Source organism: Copidosoma floridanum, unplaced genomic scaffold (genome assembly GCF_036245765.1).
Source record: "Copidosoma floridanum isolate Cflo_tuat_1 unplaced genomic scaffold, Cflo_Japanese_pri ptg000018l, whole genome shotgun sequence".
In the NCBI taxonomy this organism is placed as follows: domain Eukaryota; kingdom Metazoa; phylum Arthropoda; class Insecta; order Hymenoptera; family Encyrtidae; genus Copidosoma; species Copidosoma floridanum.
The window spans coordinates 2777289-2800319 of NW_028321895.1; the positions used below are offsets into that span (position 1 = coordinate 2777289).

The 23031-nt window shown below is 33.2% G+C and overlaps 2 pseudogenes; both read right to left on the bottom strand.

Annotated features, from left to right (window-relative positions):
- Window positions 1-227: 227 nt before the first annotated feature.
- LOC149374600 (vascular endothelial growth factor receptor 1-like) lies at window positions 228-1191 on the bottom strand (annotated as a pseudogene).
- Window positions 1192-2654: 1463 nt separating this feature from the next.
- LOC149374601 (uncharacterized) overlaps window positions 2655-23031 on the bottom strand; it is a 39818-nt pseudogene continuing 19441 nt past the window's right edge.

The window sequence follows — 23031 nt, forward strand, 5'->3', positions numbered from 1 at the left end:
TAAAGGTTATGTTAAATATTTACAAATGTTCAGGCACATTTTTTGAATGAATAATGCTAAAATACAGTTGTGTTGAGAATTGCCAATGCTTGCTTGACAAAAGAAGCGATTTAATGATACATACTACAAGCCTTTGAGAAGAGATGTATTCTAGACGATACAAATATAATAACTTAGCATGAGTGTTAAGAGTTCAAAAATAAATTTAAGTACGATGGGCTTACAAGTTAGGGATTGATGTTAACGGAGTTATGTTCAATTGACAGACTTTTTTCGTAATCTGGTGGTGACACATCGGCCAAGTGGTCCTTTCTTTCCTCTAAATACCTCGCTACGTTTGAGTTTTCATACTTATGATATAGTAGCAGAAAGTGTAATTTAATATCATTTTCTAAAAGTTTGCCAATGCTTTCAACCAGTTGTGTAAAAGATGGTCTTAAAATTGGCTTTTCCTCCCAGCAACTAAGCATAATATCGTAGCTAAAATACAAGTAAAGAGTGTAGAGTAACAGTTTTTCTGACTAGGCTTCTCACACACAAGCAGCATTTACTTACATTTCTTTGGTAGCATAGCTAGGTTGCCTCATTCGGTAGCCTTCGATAAGTTTTTGATAAACTTTTTTAAACTTCATATTTGAGTAAGGTGATTCTGCGAGAGAAAAAAACTCCCAAGGTACTACGCCAAATGACCACACTTCTGACATTGTGGAAAATACCACATCCCTGATGGACTCGATGGCCATCCATTTGACCGGAAACTTTCCTTCGTGTTGTTTTTTATAATTTTCGTCCTTGTACAATACCTTTGCCAAACCGAAGTCACAAATCTTAACAATGTTGTTTTCTGACAGTAGAATATTTTTTGAAGCCTAGTCACAGTGTATCACCTATAAAACACATATGCCAATGTGCACCGATGTAAGTCAGTGTGAAATCGAGAATAGATGAACGAAAAATCTTGTATGCATAATATAAATATACACCTACCTTTTTTTGAGAGAGATACTCCATGCCATTTGCCACCTGATAGGCCCATAAAAGAAGATCATGTGTGCAAAGACTCTCGAAATCTCTATCTATGTAGTCCCCCTTGTAATTGGAGCGCCAACCTGGCTGCATGTCATCTTTATTAGAACTATCACTAGACTCGCTGCAAAAGTCATGAGTGTGAGTACAGTAGATTTTAGTCATATTGCTTAAATCACTGTTGCTGGAGATTGTGTCGTAGTCGGAAACAGGTTCTGCCTACTGTTATTTAAAGTTATTTTTTGTAAAAGTTTTGTAACTTTATTAGTTCAGTATTATAACTTTTTTTTTAAATATTAATATAGAAAAAATATGAGTAAATGAGTGTGAATGGATATTGTTCGACGTACATTACGAATTTATAAAGCAATAAGGAGTTTTTTTACTACTACAAAAGCAGCAGTTCCTGGATGGCTTTGAAGGTTGGGCAATGCAAATGGAGGTTTATTTAAAAGAAAATTGGCGTAAGTATTAAACCCGTATGTATTACACAGCGATACATATACAAGTACAAGCAAAAACTATACGAGTAACTTCAGTTTATCCTAATAAGAAACAAATTTACCATGATTCTCAAAAATATTCAGTAAATTTCTAAGACTTTTATCGTGTAAAAAATGCCAAAATTGAAAACACCAAACTTACGGTTGACCATAAGGGTTTTTGTTAATGATAAAATTAAGGTTGTACCAAAAGTATTGCTCTTTAATTTTAATAGTCTTTGCGCAAGATACTTATGAATTAAGTTCAATTATTTTTTAAAACTCAGAAGTTAAACATATTAAGTAGGCTCTTGCATGGGTCTTCAACGAGTATAATAGTACATTATGATACTAGTGCGATATTGGGAATTGCGACTCGTTGGCGTTCGTGTGTGAACTGATACGCGTGCGTCAATCATAAATAACCAGTCGCACGTGTGGTGTCTACAATTTTTTGACAAAACGTACGCGCCTACGCGGGATACGAGATTAAGAGCCATCTAATAAACGCACTTGAACTAGTGTTCATCAGGAGCTGTGAGTCGCATGTGTAAATCATGGGCTTTAAAGTCATAACAGATGGCTTGCAATCGACTCCCCACATACGGCGTGTTGGAAAGTAATTTATTCTTTAAAAAAGTGTGATAAATCTAACGGCATCTATGTGTTATAAAATATTTAAAAACATTTAATGCCAAACTTAACGTATTATCATACTTACAGAGCCGTGCTTGAATACCTTCAATCTTGTTTGTAATCTTCTAACTGTAACAGCATATTCTTTCGACAGAAATGTCAATATTTTAAAGAAAAATTTCTGATTTTTCAGATTTTTACTAGTAAAATTTATCTTGGTATGGAAAACATTAGGATATTTATGGTACAAGAAGGTAGCTCCAAAAGTCTCTATATTAAATGTATGTAAAGACGCGCTGTTGCCTGCTACTTGATGACTTTAACCAGTTAGCCCGATATTCTCAGAATAAGCGTCAGTAGGCAGAGATTATCTCTGTCAGTAGGTTGCAAGAGCCTTCTCAAGTGTGTAGTGGTTTGGTTATATCATTTTTAAAATTATCTTAAAGGTTAAGTGGAATATCACTTTGTCTAGTTTTGATAATCTTTACACAAGAAACGGGGATTATCGTATCAACATAAAAATTCCAAGAATTGAAAATGACTTGTTTTTTCTGAACCCTTAATAATTCTACAAAAGTAATACTTTGGTGTTAAAATACTACCTCCAATAATCTTTCCAATAGATAAATTGATTTTACCCGTATTCAAATCAATTCGATTGATAAAACTTTATTGATGACGTATAAGATAGCCTTGCACATTTCCAAATCTGCAGAGTTCGACGATTACAAAAAGTTCACCTTAAAATTTTTCATTTTTTTGACGTTGTTTTTCAAAGATAGTTTTTACAATTTTATGTTAGTTCTTACGTTTAGCTATGTTTTTTAAGCACGCACCCAGAAGATTTATGACATTTAAGTGTTGTCCTAGATAAATCATGATTTTCAACTCTTTCACCAGTGCATTGATGTACATTAAATCTGCATTTTTGCGAACTGTTTTCACAGCCACAGTTGTTCTAGACTTTTTAGCAATTATCTCATGAGCTTCTGCTTTAAATACAACTTCAAAAGCTCCACTTCCCAATTGTTAGTCTATAGTTAGATAATAAAGAGATTTTAGTTATCAATAATTTTTTTGATGCTAATAATCTTCTCACGGGACGATTTCATTATCATTTACCTAATCTTAATTTTTCTCTAGAAAATTACCATCTTCTGTTGTACGGAATAAGTTCTGCTTGCTCGTCTATTGGTAGTTCTGAGTTTATTAGATGAAGTGCTCCTTCTTCAAAAAGCGTTGGACCACTTTCTGAAAGTTGCTTTTTTCTAAACTTAAAGTTTTTTTACGTTTAATGGTAAAATTAGTCAATGGCATGTTTTGTCTTCTAATTATATCAGCTTTCGTCATATTCACAATAATATAGTTACCTTTCCATACTATGCTTTTAAATAAAACTAAAATGGACGAGACGTAAGAATTGTAATAAACCACACTGTCATTCCAACCCAATCGTGAAGTTTTGTATTTCCTAAAGTCGGAATTAATTTCTTTCATGAAAATAATGTTTTATCTCTTAATAAAAAAAAAAATTTAGTTTAGTGATTAAAAAACTCTTAAACTCTATTTATGTTAAAAACATTATGAAATTAATACGTCTAACTTAAAGTAGTTTTTCAACAGTTACTAAAATACGATTTTTCAATTTCTTGCAAGGAAAAATGAATAAGTCCTTTCTAAGAAGCACAGATAACTTTATTAAAATAAGCTATTAATATTAATAAGCTTCTAATCAAGAATTAATTTTTTCACAAAAATTTTTATAACATAATACGGTATAAGATTGACTCTTTAATTAATTGTTTACTCTGTATCCCGAAAAACAAGGTATTATCATATACATTGACAATTATTACCTTTTACAATAATTTTTTGATAATTAGTTATTGGCTGAAAGTCATTCTCTGCAACACACGAATAGTTACCACTGTCACTTTCCAAAAAATATCTTATAATTAATTTCTGATTTCTGTCCTCCAAACTAAATTGTTTTGAGGAATCCAGAGCTGTCCCGTCTTTAAACCACATAACTTTGGGTATAGGTATGCCCCAAACGTAACAGAATAAATAAATAGGATTTTCAGGGTCTTTTTCCAACCGTGTTATTACATCATTATTCATATTTTTACGAACGAAGTAAGCTGAAACTGTAAGTTAAAGGTCATGGGTAATGTCAATAAATATCTATTCTCTATAAAACTAGTTTGTTGAGTAATAGTTTTACAAATTAATTTTTTTGATCCTACCGTTGATCTTTAGAGAATATTTGTCTCGATTTCTTTTTTTAAATTTCTTTGCTATACAATAATAATCTTTTTCATCTGAACGACTCACATTACTAATCATCATAGTAGCACGGTGAGTATAGTTAGTTTTTTCAAAAGTGACGTTTACTCTTTCTAAAACATAAAATCAAGATTATTTAATTTCAGATGAATAGTACTTGCTTTAAAATCTAGTATAGTGCCATCATTACATGAATCTATAACTAACCAGAACCTGAAACTTTTATGTTTTTATCGTCGTACCACAGAGCCTCGGAAAATTCTCGAATGATGGCTGTACATGTGATAGAAATATTTTGACCTTTATAAAATTTTGTTTTAGGCTGTATGATTCCAAAAGCCTGATGAGGAATTCCATCTTAACAAGAAAAAACAAATGTAACAAATTAATTTGAGACTGAAAATTATGATATTTAAAATTTAAAACAAAATCATTCTTGAAATATGCGGACCCGTAATATAAATATCTTGTTTTTTTGCAGTACATCCATAATTGTTGCATGCCATACACTTTATTGTACACTCTAGTTGCAGATTTATTGTTACTGTTAACTCCTTTTCCGTATTACTATTTTGGTCATTTATTTGAGTACCATCCCAAAACTTTATTATAAATTAAGTCATACAATTTTTTAGTACAAATAATTACTGTGCAAAATTATCAATAATAATAAAGTATTACTTTTTGAATTAAACTTACCTCTGTCTTCAATATTTTTTCTACGTTTTGAGACTTTTGTATCCACGATGTGGTAAAATTTAATCTACTTTTTACAAAGCAAGCAAACGTCACAGTATCGTTAAAGTTGTAGTAATTTTGAATATATCTTGTGTCAAACCTAACCTTTGGTTTGCCTACAACCAAAAAAAATATTATTAATATTTTTTTAAACAAGGATGGGATTATCAACCAAATATATTAAAAGAGGTAAAATATGGTACATAATATTAAAAATGCTAAAAACTTGTAAAGTTACAACTATTTAAAACGTGATTTTGTGGACCTTATTTGTACCCACGTATACACTATAACACTAAATCTGATATTAGAAAATATGTTCTCTTATAGGGTGAGTTAAAAATGTAGTATAAACGGTATAATTATTATACCACATATTTTGTTGAACACTTCTTCTTGAAAATTTATAACAGACACAATTTGTTCGTTAAGCAAACATTCTGAGTTATGTGTTTTTAATTTTCATGCATGACATATTTTGAATTATGCTACAAATGGTGCTGATTCTAAACGTGTGGTGTAATGATTTCAGCTTTTAGTTTCAGAAGATAAGATATTTTGGACTAGTGGGACTTAGTATTCAATAGTGCAAATAAACTGTCTATTTATTCACATTTTTAAATGCTGTGCAGTTTTAAATGCTTATAATTTCTAAGTGTGTGTGTGAGTGAGATTGTGGAAAGTGATTTTTAGTGTACCAAGAACTACAAAATAAAACGTTGTGTTCTTTTTTCCTGAAATATTTTCTGCTGTGAAAGTAAATATGCCATCATCGAGGGTCGAAATACTCTTGATGCATAAGCTACTTGTCGAATCATTGTACTTTGTTAATATTGAGTAGCGCTGACCGTAAGAATAAACTTTTCTCCCATTATTGTCTACCCTAAAAAGTAATAAACTTTTTAGTTATAGATGGTGAGTCCTAAATTTATCAGTTGAACTTTTTAAAAAGTAGTAAGTGTTACCAATTCAATTTAGGTGTCGGACATGCAGTAACGTAAGCCACAAAAGTTACAGATTCACCATAGATGCCGTACACGTTTTTATTAACAGATGACAAATTAAGGTATGGGTTGTTAGAATCTGTCAAAATAAAATGGTAAGCACGTTTTGATCATTACTTATAATTAAATAAAAAACGAGGGTCCACAACTTACCATACACGCAAATATATAAATTAGAACTTTTTGTTTCATTGAAAGATGATTTCACTTGGCATTCATAATTTCCTTGATCGCCAAAAGTGGCATTGTTAACAATAAGCTCAGATGTTATTATATCAAATTCGTCATACTTTTCCACAACTTCTTTAGCAGTGTTCGAAATTATCCTAAAGGTCTAATTTATATACGTTATTATAATTTAAACAACCGGCACAATTTACGCAAAACATTACGTCTTGCATGTAAGGCACGACCAGTCTACGAGGTGACAGAGCAAAAAGTGTTATTCAAATAACAGGATTCAGTTTTAATGTATTCCGTAATCATATCAAACTATGTGCTGGTATCAATATGCTAACTATGAATTTTAACTAAAACTTTTTCAGCCATTTTAAAACGCTTTCTTGGATTATGTTTCTATACAATAACACTTATGGTAGAATTAGTTGATACAAAAAAGTAGATTTTCTAAAGATCTACAATTTCCGTATTGAGCATTTTGTGCAAGAATTCGTCGCTAAAAAATTATATGGTATAAAATAATTTTTTGGCTACTCTAAAACAATTTTTGTTGATTAAATCGTTAAGACGGCACTTTAAAGAAAAACTTACTATATAAAAGTTTCATTTTGATGATCTCTACAACTTTTGAAATTGAAATTTTGTTGTAGAAATGAAATTTATTTCTATAATTTACAGAAATAGTATTGTTAAATAACGATTAATGTCATTTAAGTTTGTTTTCAGCTTCAAATCAAAAACTAAAAACTGTGGACTACAGTCTCACGCTCCTTCACAGGCTGCGGGACAGCAGATAGTCCAACTATTTGTTTGTTTAAGAAAAGATTAAAAGGAAGGAAGAAGTAGAGTGTTGAATATAATATCCAGATTAACTTACCTTTCTATCCGCTAATTATCAGTTCTGACGACCTGCACTTTCTCTTTCCGTCGATTTATGATTATTTATTTTTATATTTATTTATTTGTTATTTATTATTTTATAATAATTTAAATTCCTTTTCCAATTAGTTTTATATCACTTTATTTGATATTACTAGTATACATATAAAATAAAACAGAAAAGGAAAAAATAGACGGAACGTCTGGTTAATCTTATAAAATTAATTATTACGTCTGCACTTGATGAGCGGCAGCGGGCTACTGACTAAAACGCCGCGCAAAGAAATGCACCTTGCACGAAGTTTTAGTTAAACTTCTTTGTCTTACTTGCTATGGGGCCGGTACTTGCTGACTTCATGTGTTTAGGCTTCATGGCTCGCTTCGGTTGTCACTTGACACTTCCAAGAGCCACGAAGTTCACAGTCAGCTTTGTTAGGCGACGACTCTCGTTGAGTATGACTCTGTAAAGAGTCTTAAAATTTTATCATTGGGAATGAAATATAACAGGATAAAATAGAATAAAGATAAAAATTTATTAATTTACGCAAGTCGTCACCTAACAGCCTCCCCTTCTTAAAACTATCACCGTCCTCGGTGAATATATTATATTATATTATTTTATTGGTTTTTTTTTTTTTTTTTTTTTTTTTTTTTTTTTTTTTTTTTTTTTAGTTTATATTTATCTTATAAGTAAACATTTATGAGTTACATAACATAAACATTTTACAATAATCCTTATAGTAATGTAATAAAGTATTAATTTACAGAATTATTATATTTGTTTATTCGGGACTGAGAGAAAGGGAAGGAATGGATTCGTGAATATTACATCTTCTACTTCTCCTTGGCCCCTGATTTTGTGTTGTTAATTACTAGTCTATTAAGTGCATCAAGATTTGCTGACACTCCCATCTCAAGGCATAGTTTATAGTGCCAGTCGTATTTTACCAAGTTGATATTTTCCTGGCATGATGGGCAGATCTTTTTTAATTTCATTTGTGTTTTGCACAGAAGACTGTGCACCTCAAGATGGCATTTGGATATTAAATTTCCACACGATGAATGTGTTATTATTTCACGGTTTTTTGGCGAGTCTTTTTGGGAGTAATTCGCCCCATACATTTTGAGTCCTTTGAGGGCCCTTTCCGTCGATTCTTCGTTACAGTATGTAGCGAAGCTTAGGTATAACTGTCTTCCATCGTCGCGTTTGACATCTAATGGGTAGTAGTTTAAATGGCTCAAAGGGCCAAAGGTCATTAACAACCGGGTGTATTCATCCGGATTCATAATGGCCGGTACCTTAGATACTACTTTTCGTGGAAGTGAGTCATTGTCTTTTGGATCGTTATTTATTTTGATCGTGTTTTCTGTTTTCGGGTTTTTTGTGAATACATTTTTTGGCTGCTGAGTTATGCAATACACTACTATTTGGCGCATGTTTTCTGCCCACTCAGCGGATCCATACGTTATATGAACGGGAACAATATCTTCCCGTGTTTGTTTTTTGGTTGAAAAATGAATATCTTCTATTGGATATTTGTTTTCGAAAAATTCAATAATACAATTTATGTTAATAGGTTTTTTTAAAATGACGCTTATTTTAGTCCCGGTACGATTTACTCTTACAAATCGTAATATTGGACTAAGCTCTTCTTCATTAATTTTTTTAAAGGTTTTGACTTCCTTCGTTGATTCTACATTCTTAGCTGGTGCTTCGATGTTTCGTAAAGATGATTTGTCTTCTATTTCTATGGTCGTTGTATCATTCAAGGTTGCTGCAGCAACTGCTGCATCACATAGTCTGTAATATTCGACCTCGTAGCTGGTGTATGGGACCGAACATGGCTGTTCTTCTAATGATAACATCGGACCAAATTTGTTAAGCGATGTTTCCAATTGGCGCTTGTCAATTGGTTCTTCGGTCATTATGTTTAACCAACGTCCATTTTCCGATATATTGTGGACCTTGACTTTTCTTTTATTTGGCAAGGGGACAGGTGCCGTTGACTTTGCCCAATTCCTCTCGTCCGATACATTCGACAATGAGTCGAATAGCTCCTGTAGCGTTGGCGCTGCATTTAGGTTATCAGCCGCTAACGCTGCCTCCCGTGGTGAAAGGAATGTCACTTCGTAACTTGAGTACCCCATAGCACAGGGTTCCTGTTCGATGGACCTCACTATCCCGAAGTTTTCCAGAATTTTTTTTAGCATTAGCCTACTATAATCCCCCTGCAGCAGTATGCTAAGCTGGGATCCATCAGCCATTGCTTCTATGATATTAGCGTTTTGTTTGTCCATTGTGTGTGTAATTCTGCAAACGTAAATATGATGGATGTTGTGAGGATCATCACTTGATACTGTACATGTATGAGTGTTCTTGTAGTGTACTTCGTGTTGTTATTGTTCGTAAGTGATGTATGGAATGCAGATATGAGAATAAAATTAGGTTTATGAAACTATTGGATAATGGGTAGGGAATACATGGATAGATACAATTATTACTTATCATGCTATGCCGAAATATTTGCGTATTTGTAATACAATTGAATTAGTAGTTTTAATACATGCTAAAGCTTAATATTACAAAAGAGGAGAAAAAAAAAAATTTGACAATAGAGTAACATACAGCTAAAATAGAATACAACATGCGCTTTTAAATTTAAAGCTTAATTATTATTATTTTCATAATTATTATATTTATTTATTTATATTTATATTTATATATATATATTTTTTTTATTTTTTTTATTTTTTTATTTTTTTTTTTTTTTTTTTTTTTTTTTTTTTAAACTAATAATAAACGTACTTCATATAAATCCTAAAGATAAAATGAAAAAAATAAAGTGAAGTTAAGAAGAAGGAATACGTGAAAGAAAAAAATTGATTTTACAAAGCTTAAAGTTAAAATCTTAGAACTAAGTGATGTGTATTCGACGTAGAAGGTGGCTAGTTGAATGGTAGGGTTCAATTATTGGGTTCATTTTCTGCTACTTTTGATCTTCTCTCGTAGATCAACGGTTTTGGTAAGGATTGACTTCGTTTCTGTAGTTTGTGTACAGCGTTGTCTTCTGCATGTAATCACATGTCTGTGGTAGGTCATTAACTCAACTTGTTGTTGACATAATTGGTGAGTCAATTTTCGGTTCATTTTGTATTTTGTACTCCTTTTAATTGGTTCAGCGTACTTTGTGCGATATTCGGGTTCATCGTTCTGCAATGCTAAAATAGCGCTTTTAGGATCCATGTATTTTACATATCCTTGGGATAATCTTCCCCGCCGATCTCTAACGGCATAACAATATTCTAGGGTGCCAAATTGAGAGAAATGATTAAAGAAATCTCTTTCTCTTTTCTTTTCTTCTATATCCCATGGCAGAAGACACATAAGTCTTTTTGGATCAATGTTTGGTGTATCATTGTCGTTTCTTGATGGTGTTGGTGAAGAGATCTTTTCTGCTTGACAAATAGTGGATTTCATCTTAAAAGGAGAAAGTGTTTGAACTTCTTCTCCTGTATTTAGTGTTTCATCAGTTACTTTAGTAAATGAATCACTATTGTATTTGGCGGTTATAGTTCGATGTTCATAACTATGTAAATCCGTGAGTATGTGCATTTCCTTAATATTTCCTTTATTTTCTAATTGTTCGATAACTTCATGTAAAGGTTGGTTTATGTTGACTCTAGTCTTTATTGTTATTTCATATTCGGGGTTCATTGTTCTACCTGGAAGGAAAATAGTATCAAATTACTATTGATTTATGAGTCCATTTCCAGTTTTTGGGGTGTATGGCGTGGGAGTATCAAATTCCGTGTCTTCATTATAGGTCTAGCTTTAGATGATTTAGGTATTTTTTGTTTTTCTTCTATTTCAACATACAGTTCAGTTGCTTCGTGTTCATTTGGTTCTTGTTTTATGGTTACTCGGGGTTCTGCGTTCAGGGGGTTGATGGTACGTTTTATAAATTTTTTCGAGACACTACGTTTCATAATTTTCTTGAAACAGCTTCTTGCTTTGCTGATGAGTATTGCTATTATAATCATAATAATAATAGCTTCAAAGACATTTCGTATTAAAGAAAAAAGAGAAGTTTGTTTTTCCTCCAACTTTCGGGTCCGTATTTTCTTCATTTGATTTATTATATTTTGTACATTTAATTCTTCATCTGTCCATGCTTGTTCATTAAAGTTTAATTCTCGAATCGATTTTATAGCGTCATGGAAGTCATCAGTGTCTTTTAAGGGTTCATGCAGTACTGTTAAGTTTAAGTTCACTTCTACCTGATAGATATATTGTATTTGAGTGATAATCTTATGTTCACTGGTTAAGGTTAATCTGTGAGTTTTTCCCGTACATCCATCATTCATTCGTAGAAGACCTATACCTTTTACTCTTTCTTGTTGATCCATTTTATTAGGACAGATAATGTTCAATTGTTCTTCATTGGGTGTTGAGAATAACCATGAACTATCAGCTGGTAAATAAATCCATTGGCTTTCGGTTTTCAGCGTAAACATAATTTCACAGTATTTAAATACTTCTGGTCCAGGTCGTAATAACATAAGAATTTCACATTCGTTCATAGAATAAGGTTCCTTCAGCGGTTCCATAGCCGAGCATATATAACCATATACCGTCTTATCGCATTGGTTAAATGTAACTTCGTTTAGTCGTAAATACGAATTATGGTCTGCTGCTACTGCTAGGTAAGGGTACGACGGTTTTATGTAGGCAGATCCATTTTGTCCAGATTGGGGTATCATGACTGGATGTAGTCTATAAAGATTGTAAGGGGTTCGATCTACGAGTGGCAAATGTAATATTACCATGGTTCTATTTTCTTGATGTACAACATCTAATTTGCTTAGGGTACTTATTTCACCAGCATAAAGGTTTTCTATTGGTGCTACAAATTCTAGATTTCCCGCAAGGTTCTTTACATCCCGGGCTACTGTTCTAAATATATTTGGAGAAAATAGCTTTGGATGTGCTTGACCTCTTTGTAAATCATGCAAGATGTCAATCAGATCTTCATGGGAACGAATAATGTGATCTAGGGTAGCCTCAGTTCTTCTAAGGTATGCTGACAAATGAATCAGATATCTGTCAAGAGTAAAATCCTGTCCTGAAGTCAATATATCAGCAACTTGTTTTAAAATATGCTCATGGCGTTTCGTGGTATTGTATAGTTCTTTGAATGCGGCTGCAAAAATATGGCTATTTTGTTCGTACAATTTAATATATTCTTTTTGATTGGTATCTAAATTGTTGATGTTAGTGTTTATAACGTTAATATCATCTTCTGTGACGAAGCCGTAAAGTCCTTTAGCAATACTCCCAATAATTCCAAAAGGTATCAGTCTTTTTGCTCGTATGCTGGGGGGTGGAATAATGTTATCTCCTGCATGGATTCCCACAGTATTTATTATGTTCAATAGTGTTGCTTTGAGGTTTGTCAATCGCTTTATTTTTAAATTCAAGAGGTCCATTTCCATATACCGAGTGCAATTAGAATAACCAAACTGTACAATACAATATCGAAAAGTTTCGTTTAATCCTTGAGTAGGTGTTTGTTCCAATATGAATTTATTAACATCCAGCCATATCACAATCTTCCAATCGGCTCTCTTAATTTTTGTTATACCGATTCGTTCGTAGTATATTCCAGGGTTTGTTTCAAGTGGTTCTATGCTATAGTTGCCATGATTAGCATAGTTTAAATCTGCGCGGCCTTCGAACGCTATTGTCATTAAGATGGCCAATATAATCTGCATCGTTGTGTTTTTTTCTCTGGAAGACATGTAGAATATGTTTCTTACAAGATATTATTATCGGGGAACTAGCTTTAATTTATCTGTATGTTTGCGTATGGTTTCACCATTGGTTTTTTCAAGTAACACATTATTTCCCTCTAAAACTGTTCTAACCTTTAGGGGTTCATTATAAAAGCGATCAAATTTATGGGAACGCACTTCTTTCTTTACCCAAACGTAATCTCCTGGTTTAACATTTAGAGGCTTTAATTTTTTATCATATCTTGTTTTTGCTTGTACTTTCATCTTTATTTGTTGATTTCCTGCCGCAATTTGCATTTCTTGAAGTCGCCTTATAAGATCTTGTAAATATAGTGGGTATGTTCGTAATCTTTCATCTTTAGGTATCTTCAAGGGCAACCTCGCTACTCTCCCGAATACTAGTTCATAAGGCGTAAAATTTGTAGCTGCATGTACACTCGTGTTATACGTGAAAGCTGCAAATTTTGCTAAGTTGTCCCAGTCATCATATGTTTCAGAGTAAGTTCGTATAAAGTCAGCTAGGGCAGCATGACTTCGCTCTAGTGATCCGTTTGTTTGAGGGTGGTATGCTGATGTAGTTAGATGATTGGTTTTGATGGTTCTCATGAGTTGTTCCAATAAATTAGACATAAATGTAGCATGTCTATCTGATAGAATTGCTCTAGGCGCACCATAAACTAATATTAGATTTTGTACGAGTGCATCGGCAAGAGTGCTTGATCTTAGGTCTGGTACAGGGACTAATATGATATATTTAGTCAAATTACACTGTATGGTCAGCAAATGGCAATTACCATTGGGTGTTATTCTTAATTTACCAACGGTATCGATGGAAACCTTATCGAAAGCTTCAATAAGTGTATCTGTAAGTACCAAGGGCTCTCTTGTTTTTAGTCGTTCAATTTTTTTCTCTTGACACTTGCTGCATTTACGTACATAATTGAGAATATCATTTCTCATTCCGGGCCAATAAAACCGTTCTCTTATTTTCCGGTAAGTTTGGTTTATTCCCTTATGTCCTCCAACAGGGCTGTCATGTAATGTTTGTATTATTTCATTACGTTCTTGGATTTTCAGAAAATCAACCTTACCGTAACAGACAGTAATTTGTATGGGTGTTTTATCAAAAATTGTTAATAACGTTTCTGTTATCAATCCAGGTTCTAATTTGTCTGTAAGATCTCCCCTTCTTGAAATTCGGAAGGTTTTAAGATTTCGTCTCAATAATATTTTTTTGAGCGATTTAAAAGCTTTTGTAAGACTTTCTGAAGATACTAAATCAGTCGACGTTTCATTAATAACGATTGATAGTATATTATGTCCTCCATAAGGTGTTATTAAAATTTGGCCAACTCTTGGTTTCTTCGATTTCAAATAGCTAAAGTCCAGTGCACCTATCGATCTCAACAGCCTTGAGACAGATGTGACTGGTTGACAATCCTTGCTAATAAAATGAACTATATTGTCTCTTTTGTATGTAAGGCAATATCTGGTGGTAATGACATTGTTTACTAGCTTAGCTCCATTTTCATTCTTATAATTATCAGTACTACTGCTACTATCACTAAGACTTACATACACTTTTCCGTGCTGTTGTTTGTATCGATTGATGGGTTGAAAAGAGTATAAGTCCGATAGTAACATGAAATCAGGTGCAATAGTTCGATTCATTGATTTATTTTCATTGCAGTTTATTTGTTTGTTGTTTTCATCTAAGTTATCCGGGGTTTCTTCTGTTATTTGTTGCAAGTCCGGCGCTTTAGATCGTCTGTTTTTTGTAGTAGCAAAAGTACTCGTTTGCGTCGGTGTGCTAGAACTTAAGGGTGTATTTTCCTGAATACGTGGGGTAATTGATAATTTTCCACTTGTCCTATATTTTCTTAAAATTTCTTCTTCATCGAATAGGGGTTCAAGACCTGTTGTACGTCTTGATATATCCGCAATTCTTTCATCTAATACAGAATCATCAAAATTATCAGGATCGTAGGTGTCCATTTCGGTTAATATGTCTTGAATTTCGGGGTCCGGTTTATCTCCATCAGAAAATCTAGTTACTGATAAAAAATCGGCCTGTTCGGGCTCATCATCGTTGTTAGACTTGTCCAAATATTCTTGAAGGCTTTGGTTGAATCTCTTTGTTAACTCTTCTATTTCTTTATAAGTAACTTCATCAGTATTATTTGTCATAGTTTTAGGTTGGTCTTCAAAAACGTCATCATTTGAACTTTCGCTAAGTGAAATTGGTGTAACGGAAATTTCAGTATTTGTCATATCTGAGTCTGAATCAGTATCCGTATTTGAGTCTATTTCTGTTTCAGTCAGTTCTTGCCGTAATCCACTTCGTCTAGGGTCATATACTGGTATTTGAGTATCTTCTCTTGACGATTCTTCAGTATCGCTTGGGTCATTTTCGGAGAACATACTTGTTCTTGACGATGCACCAAGGTCAATTATATCTCTAACTGGTAATTGTGTCATTTCCTCATTTTTGGAACTATTATGTTTTATTTCTGTAGTTTCTAAATTCGTATCGCTAGCGTGTGATGTTGAGGCTACTGATTCTGAAAAATTCACTTTTAATGAGCTAGAGTCTTTTGATGTATTTTTAGTGACATTTCTTAATATATTCGGTTGAGATGTAGATGATTTCTGTGGCTGTGGAAATGTTTTTGTTCGGGTTCTTTGAGCAATCACACTATGATCTAATTTCGGCCGTTCTTTGTTTGTTTTTGAACCAAGGGGTCGTCCAGGACCCTTGATCAACTTAGGTTCATCTGGTTCTGATTTGGTCATGCTTCTTGGTTTTTTTACTCCTATTATTTCCTTCGAGGTTGTTGGCAATGCTTTAGGTTTGATCGTCGTTAATTTGGGTGCTCTTACTGTTCCTTTCTTCTGACTTTGTAATTCTGTTTTCTTCTTTTCCTCTATTTTCTTTCGACCCATCATCATAACTCTTAGTAATGGTAATCCATTGTTTATATTATTTTCTGCATAAAGAAATGGTCCTACTGGGTTTCTAGATAATGCATCAGCGTTGGTATTGAGTCTTCCTGGTTTGTATTTAAAAGTGTATTCATAGTCGGTGAATTTAAACATCCAGCGCATCAAACGCTGACCTGGGTCTTTTCTTGTATGCATCCAATTCAATGGCTCATGATCGGCTACGAGAACGAATTTATTACCTAATAAATACGAACGAAAGTGATGCATTGCATATAGTGCGGCTAGACATTCCTTTTCAGTCGTGGAATAATTTATTTCGGCTTTATTTAAAGTTCTTGAAAGGTAAGCGACAGGATGGTCAAACCCATCTTTTTCCTGACTCAATACCGCTCCAATTGCATAGTCAGATGCATCTGTTGTTAACTTGAATGATTTACTAAAGTCGGGGAATTGTAAAATAGGCTCTTGGCATAGGTGATCCTTTAGTATTTGAAAACTCTTTTCCTGCACTTCAGTCCATTCAAATTTTTCTCCCTTTTTTAATAAATCTGATAATGGTTTAGCTATTTTTGAAAAATCTTTAATAAAGCGTCTATAGTATCCTGCTAGTCCTAAAAATTGTCTAATATTTTTCATAGTTTTTGGTTGAGGAAATTCTCTAACGGCTTGTATCTTTTTAGGGTCTGGTTCAATCCCTTGTTGACTCACTATATGCCCAAGAAATATTACTTCTTTTCGCAAAAATTCAACTTTATCTGGTTGGAGTACCATGTTCGCTGATCTTAACCGATCGAAAAGTAACCTAACTTTACGCTCGTGATCTACTAGATCTTTTGCGTAAATAATAATATCATCTAAATACACTAGCATTTCAACATTCAATAAGCCTCTCAATATGAGATCCATTAGTCGTTGGAACGTGGCAGGTGCGTTTTTCAGGCCTTCGGGCATTCGTCTATATTGGTAATGTCCATGGGGTGTCGTAAATGCTGTTTTATACTTATCATGTTCATCCATGGGGATTTGTTGGAATCCACTTGCCAAATTGAAAACTGAAAAATATACGGCTCCTCCCAACTGGTCCATAATATCTGCGATATTAGGCAATGGATATGCATCACCAATGGTCTTTTTATTAAGTTCTCGGAAATCAATTACTACCCTCCATCTTGGGTTTCCCTGGCTATCAGGTTTTTTAGGGACAATCCAAAGAGGTGAATTATACGGTGATGACGAAGGTTCAATTATTCCATCGTTAAGTTTCTTTGCTACGTGTTCCTCTAAAACTTTTCTATGTACTGGTGGGTGACGATATTGTTTAGTGTTGATAGGGATGTTATTTTCCGTCGGGATTTCGTGTGCGACGAGGTTAGTACACGGTAAAATGTCTCCTGGTAACAAGAAGATTTCTGAGAATTCAGAAATCAATTGATATATTTGGTCTCGTTCTTCCAAGTTTAAATGACCGGTGCGCACGAGTCCTTTTAGGTCGTTTATTCTATCTCGTTTATTTTTAACAATTGGTCTTTCATGTTCGCTGCTAGTATCGGGATCAAATTCAGGTGCAATGTATTCGAAAGGTAGGATTTCTCTTGGGTCTATTTCAATCGTAATATCATCCTTATTAGTATTTATTGCCATAATATTACATTGACCGTTCTCATTTTTTACTATTCCTTCTCCTAAATATATGTTATCACACCCTACATCTATTCGCGGTAAGTATCCTTCAGTTAAATTAGTATTAATTAAATTAATTCTTACTATTTGACGTGTTCGAGCCTTAATCGTATATTTAGTTGCTTTACTGGTATTTTTTTGTTCCTCATTAGGGCAATGTTCTTCACTAGGAGTATTTTTATTCTGATCAATGGCATGGGGTTGGTCGACTAATTCATTATTTTCACTGTATATCCCACTTTTATCAGTTTTATTATCAGTGGCCTTCATAAGATTTTCACCTCTTTCTGATAAGATCAATTTATCAAACTCATCTCGAAAATGAAAATCAGCTTTTATGTCTCCAAATTTTTCGTACTTAGGTATATTTGACCTTTCGGGTGGGCCTACAATGTATTCGTCATAAAATTTCTGTTGGTTAATTTTATCCTTAAGGCATTCCGTATCTTTGTTAGTATCAAGGGTTGTAGCTAAAATTTGATTTTCCTGTGCTTGTTTTTTGAGTTTTATGGTTTTTTGTTCTTTTTCATCTCTTTCCAATTGCTCTATTTCCTCAAGAGTTTTTAAAAAAGGGATGGGGTTCATTACGTCATCATCTAGTACTATAGCATCATGATAATATGATAATGTGGCTCGTCGTTCCTTACAAAAGTTTCGACCCAATAAACCGCCATCTTTGATCGGAAAATCGTTAGGGATCACATGAAAAATTGTAGGTTTTCCTTGTATGGTCATATACGTTGTTCCTTTAGTTAAAACTGGGTGAGGTGTGATTCCAGTAAGGTTAATAATTTCACTAGTCTCTACTCGTGAATATGGGTGTAACTGATCTAATTTAATCAGATTTGTGGCAGCGCCATTATCGAGCATGAGTGTTGTAAAGTGATTTTTCCCTTCTGGGATTGATAACCTTATACTTGTAGGCTCGTCGTCTACGCCAAGTCCCTGGCAGGTACCAATGTGGACGGTTTCAATTCTGTTGCTATTTTCATTACCTGCGCTGAAACATTCGGTGTAGGGGTTGAATTCTGTCTTTGGGGGCTCACCTCCGAACGACGATTGGGGTGAGCCGCCTGAGAGTTTAAATGATGCGGCAAACGATCGCCTCCTGGTTGGTATTGATTTTGAAAGTTCTGATTCTGATAGTTAGGATTATAACTTTGTTGATTATAACTATTATAATTATTATTTCGGGAATACCTATTGTAATTCTGACCTCTGCCTCGGTATCCTTGATTATTACCAGGATTAAAATTAGCATTCCTTTGAGTGTAATAATTATTAGGATTTTCGTTATTATATCGTCCGAAATTATTCTGATAATAATTAGAATTTCTCGATTGATTTTGAAAATTCCAATTTCTTCCCTGATTCTGATAATTTTTACAGTAATTCTGTCCATTATTTTGTTGTTGATATTGTCTATTGTAATTTTGATAATTATTATACTGCCTATCAGCGTGATTATTCTCATTGTCGATTTGTTGTTCATTAACTTGTGCCACTTGATGTGATGAGAATGGCTGATCGGGATACCTATTCTGCTGTTGATATGAGTTGGTTAAATTATTTCTAAAGTCACTACGAGGTAGTCCTTGATATCGCGTATCCGGAATTATACCCGCTCTCATTCGGCTCTCCAATCTCAACGCGTAATCGAAGGCGTCGGCTAGAGAAGCAGGTTCTTTCGCATCTACCTGCTGGCTTATCATAGGTGCTAGTCCTTTTATGAACATGTCTAACGCCATGTCTTTTATAGGGGTCATCATATGTGCGTTGTATGTATTGCCTTTATCTTCCATCAAGGCTTTTTCAGCACCGCTTAGCAGTAGGTTTACATAATCATAATATTCACCAACCGATTGGCCTTGTCGTTGGCGCCCTTTCTGTAGCTGAGTTTGATAGTAAGCAACGGTTTTTCCTGTTGCATATCTTTTTTTTAAATGGGTTATAAATGCTTCAAGATTTTCGAAATCTTGGCCACTTACGCTTATGCGTGCGGCACCTCGTAGATTTTGCAATACTGCTCTTTTATATAAATCTTTTTGATCATCTCTGACCCAGCTTTCTCCATTTCTAACATCTTGTATATAATCCTTCAGTGGAATATTTTTCCCATCGAATATAGGGATGGATTTAATCGCATGCTGAAATGAGAAGTTGGCATTGAGAGACTCCATCAGCGCTTCGGCTACTGTGATATCGGCATCATCGTTTCCATTGACCATTTTTTTAGTTGTATAATACCTTACAAGCGGTTTTTTTCTTCTCTTTTTTTTTTTTCTTTATTGTTTGAACCTTTTTTATTTTAAATTTTTTTTTTTATTCTTTATGTGTGTAATACTAACAAAAAAAAAAAAAAAAAAAATTATACTACTATTTTGTTTTGTTTCTTTGTTTTGGAAAAATATTCTATCAAATCCTTGACATTTATCGCAGAAGACATAAGAAATAAAGAAAGAATTGTTTATATATATATATATATATATATATATATATATATATATATATATATCTGTGTATTTATTCGTGTGTGGATGTGTATGTGTTTAATGTGAGCGTTTGCTTAACGCATGCAAGTGCAATAAGTTTGCTTTAATTTTTATAGGTATACGATAAGTGTACTATGTGTATGCCCAAAAACTAAAGTGAGAGAGTGTAATCAAGCACGCTTATATGATATCATCTGCTTTAAGCCAGGGAGTATACGGCGCAGGGATTTCTAATGTGGCATGTGTAGCTATACATACAAATTGCTACGCGAGCATCAGCTAGTGCGCGGTGTAATATTGAAGGGCTCTTTCTGTATGAGAGTATCTGACTTAACTTAACACTTTTTCCTCTTTAAGCAAGAATGGGCTCGACGGTCACGGTTTAAATACCGTATTAATAATTTTTTTTTTATATATTCGTATGTATATGAGTAATCTCCTGCCTATGCGTTTATATGTTCTTGAGTGCCTTTAAGAAACTCTTTTTTCGCGAAAGCAATTAATTCATCAAATTGTGTATTTAATCGAATTTTAAAATTATCGCATTTCCGCTGAACATTAATTTCTGAATTATAAAAATTATTTTTCTGAAACGTACTTACTACTTGTTTTTCGATTTTTTTGTTTTTTGATAAATTACTGTTTAATGTATCACAGTTATAGTAATTTTGTAACTGATTATTAATAAAATCTAATTTTTTTTCTAGAACGTTTTTTTCTCTTACAAGCTCCTGCATAAACAATTTTCTACCACTTCTCTTACCTTTTTTATTACTCGCAAAATTATTCGTTGGCGGTTTCATGAAATATTATTTTATAAACAATCGTGGGTATATAAGTGAAATCATTAATTATATTAAATCTTTACTCCGTTTTTTAAGAATTATTCTTCTACTAACACTATTACGTGCAAATATGTCTGTGTGTATGTATTTGTTATTTTGATAGACCGCTTTAAGTAGCAGATCTAGGGTAAAGAGTGTCCGCTATTTCAGCAGGACTAATGGGGATGAACCGCTCTGGTTAGCAGATTCAGGGTAGGAAGAGAAAGACCACTCTGGTTAGCAGATCTTGGGTATAGAATGTCCGCTATTTCAGCAGGACAAGAGGGATGAACCGCTCTGGTTAGCAGATTCAGGGTAGGAACAGTGTATTTGTTCTGTCTTGTAAGCGTGTAGTATAAGAGGTCACTATTTCTTCTTATTTTTCTATTATCATTTAAAACACATTATTATACTATTACTTATTTATTTTTTTGTTATTTTAACGACAGTTAACTCTTATTTATTTTTCCGTTTATTTATTAATGTAGTATAACATTTATTATTTTCTTTTTTTTTTTTTTTTTTTTTTTTTTTACTTTATTTATTTATTCATTTTATTTATTTATTTATTTTTTTTTTATTTAGTTATAACGAAATATCGCATATACCATGCTATCCGCAAAAGCACAGCATGTACGCGTCCGCGCACAGTGTACTATATGGGGTATTACGCGTCATTCATTAACATGCTTCATTGAATGGTGTTTGGTGTTTCTTAAGGAAAAATAGTAATAAGAGAATATATAATAAACAAACAAATAATTAGAGACCATAAACCACGCTCTGCTACCAATTTTGTTAAATAACGATTAATGTCATTTAAGTTTGTTTTCAGCTTCAAATCAAAAACTAAAAACTGTGGACTACAGTCTCACGCTCCTTCACAGGCTGCGGGACAGCAGATAGTCCAACTATTTGTTTGTTTAAGAAAAGATTAAAAGGAAGGAAGAAGTAGAGTGTTGAATATAATATCCAGATTAACTTACCTTTCTATCCGCTAATTATCAGTTTTGACGACCTGCACTTTCTCTTTCCGTCGATTTATGATTATTTATTTTTATATTTATTTATTTGTTATTTATTATTTTATAATAATTTAAATTCCTTTTCCAATTAGTTTTATATCACTTTATTTGATATTACTAGTATACATATAAAATAAAACAGAAAAGGAAAAAATAGACGGAACGTCTGGTTAATCTTATAAAATTAATTATTACGTCTGCACTTGATGAGCGGCAGCGGGCTACTGACTAAAACGCCGCGCAAAGAAATGCACCTTGCACGAAGTTTTAGTTAAACTTCTTTGTCTTACTTGCTATGGGGCTGGTACTTGCTGACTTCATGTGTTTAGGCTTCATGGCTCGCTTCGGTTGTCACTTGACACTTCCAAGAGCCACGAAGTTCACAGTCAGCTTTGTTAGGCGACGACTCTCGTTGAGTATGACTCTGTAAAGAGTCTTAAAATTTTATCATTGGGAATGAAATATAACAGGATAAAATAGAATAAAGATAAAAATTTATTAATTTACGCAAGTCGTCACCTAACAAGTATATACGTCTATTTTGCATTATAGAGCATCTGCATTGCGATCTAAAGCAAAGTGTATAACACAAAAAAGTTTTATTTTAATAAGATCTACAACACTGTTTGCGAATACGTACGTGAAAAATGTGTGTGAAAAAAGTTACTACAAAAAAATTGGTTTTTTTGTCTACGAGCGCTGCCCTAAAAATACTATAAAAATTTTTCTTTTTAACTAAGCTTGTCCACATGTGAACCATCAGCTTCGACATCTGACTTGAAGTTTTAGACAAAATTTCTGCTTACTTGAATCATAATAACTTGAGTTATCCAAACAACTTGATGATAAACATTCATACTTCCACACTTATACTATGAGACCAACTCACATCTCCCTAATACTAGGTTAAAAACTTATTATATACTGAAAATTGACGAGCTATAAGTGGTTACATTTTTTGCTCTGACAAAATTATAAGGCACTTACATAGATTGGTCGTGCCTAAAAATGTATTGAAAATATTTTATGCAAATTCAGTGTTT